A 3,849-nucleotide genomic window follows, 5' to 3' on the forward strand; every position below is an offset into this window, starting at 1 on the left:
TATATATATATATATATATATATATATATATATATATATTCAAAGAAAGACATCTTCAGAGCGACCATGGACATCACAAGTATTTTTGCTCAAATCACTAGATTAACACACATTTATTAATGAGTAATAGAACTGTCAAAAAAAGATTCACCAAATAGTTAATCGTATGGATACATTTACTTTAACAAGTTAAGTTATTTTACTGGAATCTAATCACAACACATGCTTGCTACATCAAGAAAAAGGAAACGACTATCTTAAAACACAACAACATACCTAGTGTAGTCCCACAAAGTGGGTACCGTAGAGAATAGAGTGTACGCAGATCTATCCCTACCTAAAAAAGGGTTCTGATAGACCCTCAGATAAAGGAAAAATAGTCTAAAGCAGCCATCAAAGACAACATAAGAAAAGACAAAGAATCTATGGCATACCCATCAAAGACAACTTTTATTGAAAATTTATCAAATATCAACTAATACTCCTATATCAAGGTCCTTACTAACAAAAACACAAAGATGTGAAATGACCTTAAGCATGTCAAGTGGGAAGATTAGAGGAAGAGACACTCTCTCTATTTCATCTTATGTAACTGTGGTAAGGTAGAGACTCAAAGATATTAATTTGAGTTTATATTACTATTGGTGCAAACAACATCAATATGGATAGTGAAAAATGAACTTAATAGAAAAAACATCATATCAAATTTTAATTTGAATAGTTAATTGAAAAAATCTTGAAATTTGTTTAAGTAATATAAAACAATATTCTTAGCCAAAAACTATCAAAATATAAAGATGTAAATTGTGTTAGAAGTTAGAACGTAGCATTTTAATGTATTGAAATGAACGCCTTTACAAGGAAGCAAAATAAAAACACTGGATATTGCATTGAGCTACCTTTCTACAAATAACTTGAGGAAACTAAGGAAAGAACCAACAGCTTAAGGAACAAAAATATCCAATATTTTTTTAAGGAATCATACATACCTTTAGTCTTCTTAGATACAGGTTCAAGAAGTTTTTCCTGCAGAGAAGATGGTGTATTCAGTATGTATGTTTAGTCTAGATAAGAAAACAGAGCAAAAATTGCATATCTATGGCCATTTTCAGTAACTAGTCATAATGTACATTTACATACCTAAGTTGTGGACTTTGGCATGTTGAGAGCCTGATACTTCTTCAGATTTTACCATAGGAAAGGAAAAAGTATGGTTTGATCTGCATTATGAAAGACTAAATCACAAAATACACCAAGTGAAAAGTATAAAGGAACTAGAAATATAAATAAGGCTAAATCAAATGGAATAGCTAATGCCATGGAAAATTATATTAAACTGTGCAATATTGGCGTGCATAAAAGTTCAATGTGTCAGCGACTCTAAAATTATGTCGTACATGCTTTGTATAGACACATCAATTGATTATCTCAAACACAAAAAAAATTAAGAAATGTTTTGTTATTTTGAAACTGGTTACTTGAATATCCAGAACTGTACTTTTGAAGAAAACAAAATATTAGCGAAACATCACTTACATAGTTTACAAATCCATATCATGAAAATGTAAATGCACAAAAATAAAGAATGCAATACAAAACACATCGATTCATAGTATCAAAAAACATCTCCAGAAATAAAGAGGTATAAAAACAAACATTATTCATTATGAATCCTAAGGAATAAAATCGTAACACTGGAAAAAAGCTTTATTAACTTAAAAAATTAAAAGGATTTTAGGTAGTCATACTAATTCACACATCATTGGTCTCAAGCACGGATAACAGATAACATCTACAGTAGGTTGATGATCTCAATGATCCTAAGAATTAGCTGACGATCACTTTGTATTGTTGGAAAACAACAGAAAAAACAAATTATTGTAGAGTTTTAATTACTTTGAACAAGATGAATATGCAAATACAAGTGATAAAAGCAAAGAAAAGTTTTTGCATTGAGCAACTTATATCTGATAGGTGTATTTTCAAAAAACTTTGGGGGTTATCTAGCCATACTAGGTTGTAACATATTACTATGACTTAGGCACTAGATTATACCGTATTCAATCAAACTTGTTTATGACTATCTTGCTGCTCGTCATGTATTCACTTTTCTTTTTTGGCTTGATTTTTTTGGTCCTGGGTGGTGAATTTTGTTAGTTGCCTGAATTGATCTCCTACGATCTTTGTTTATGTTGATTATTGTGATGCATACACCTCTTGACTACTGTCATTACTACCATAGTTCTTAAAAATATTTGATAGTCAAGACCCAGAAATGTTACTTGTGTCCGCGTTATTGAACATCCTCTTTTGGAACAATAACACCACATTTCCTGTGGTCTTATAATTTATGATACATGGTCCAAACTATAAAATTTGGACAAAATAAATCCCTCCCGTGGTCTTCCTTATTTAGGGATTGAGAAAAGTGGTAGCACATGGACAATTGACAAATACGACATGCATATATGGAAAGTATAGTTACTGTCGTGCTAAACAAATTCTTACACTCGTGGAAATGGAGTTTCACCATTTGAGAATAGAGGACCAGTGGTTGGGATTTAAAAGTAGTTCATCTAACATCTATGGCAAGTACAAGCACAAGAAAAATTTCCATTAACTAATAGCTGAAGATGAATAATATAAGTAGTCTAGAGAGTTGGATCTGGGTCTAATTTAGTAGTTTTGATTTAAGTTTTATATGTGTTAAGAAACATACTAAATATATCACAAATTTTAAGGGAAAATTTGTCCATGATGTTTTTTTACCATTTCTCGTAGTTGAACTCCACGAAACATGTTCGACATAAATTTCTGAAAATTTCGAAATTCAACTATATTTGTTGTTTCATGAAGTTGAAAAACACAAAAGAAAAGTTGTTTTCACTTACAAGTACATATCTAAAATAGTGCTATGGTGAAAATATTCTGATTTATGAACCGTAACTTTGGAAATACATCAAGGGAAATAAATCACAGTAGAAAATCATTATATTAGATTGAGGATCATATAATTTTTTGGGGAAAAAGGAATATGGCATGACAAAATCGGACCAAAAATCTAAGCTAAATAAAAGAAGACATATAATGCAAATAGAATTTATGGTTGCTAGACCTAGAAAAAATGAACTATAACTGGTTAGCACATAGTTTAGCTACTACAAGTAAATGTAATTGAAATGATCTTGGTTTCAGTATATTACCAAATACTAAAAAATAAATCTAAGATAACTTATGAATAATTAGTGAGCTCTTGCTTAGTGGAAACCACTAAATTTGTTACCTCTTGAAGATTCAATTCAGAGAATAGAGAGGGAAAAAGGAGCATCGCAGACTCCGACCCTTTTTTACAAACAAAACCATACCTTCAATGGAATTCTTCCATAACTTCTTACAACTATGGAATTAGATCAAATTGTAAATGGAAATCTTCCCTTCTTAGACCGTCTCTGGTTTAAGAATTATCTTGAGTAAGTGTAAGTTGATGAGCCACTTTAATTTGACTTGAGATTTTGGGAATCTCATCCGCCTCCTATCAATTACCAAAGGTTTTTGATCTAAACGGATTTTGAGATAGGGTTTTTGATGAAAAAGAAATTGGGTTTTTGATATATGTTCTATTGACAAAGAAAAAAATGTTCTTGTCATGACCCTATTAGTCAAGTTGTGATGGCGTCTACCTTATCCCCCAGTAGGTAAGCCAAGCCATAGCTCAGAATAATATGTAATGGGATAATAGGCAAAAATTAGAAAAGATCACTTATAATGATAGCAATAGTAATAACAAGTAATTGTCAGACAGTAAGCATGTCTCTTATACTAAAACGGGGGAAGGAAAATGACCAAATA

General features: G+C 31.0%; 1 long non-coding RNA gene across 1 annotated transcript in view; it reads right to left on the bottom strand.

Moving 5' to 3' along the window:
* LOC107856408 overlaps nt 1-3,556 on the bottom strand; it is a 4,167-nt gene extending 611 nt beyond the window's left edge. The window contains exons 1-3 of the long non-coding RNA XR_001670551.2: nt 3,366-3,556; nt 1,141-1,220; nt 990-1,026 (exon numbers count right to left, since the gene is read on the bottom strand). This is a non-coding gene — a long non-coding RNA (uncharacterized LOC107856408). The remainder of the gene's footprint in view (nt 1-989; nt 1,027-1,140; nt 1,221-3,365) is intronic.
* Between the last annotated feature and the right edge of the window lie 293 nt (nt 3,557-3,849).

Source organism: Capsicum annuum, chromosome 4, assembly GCF_002878395.1.
Source record: "Capsicum annuum cultivar UCD-10X-F1 chromosome 4, UCD10Xv1.1, whole genome shotgun sequence".
In the NCBI taxonomy this organism is placed as follows: domain Eukaryota; kingdom Viridiplantae; phylum Streptophyta; class Magnoliopsida; order Solanales; family Solanaceae; genus Capsicum; species Capsicum annuum.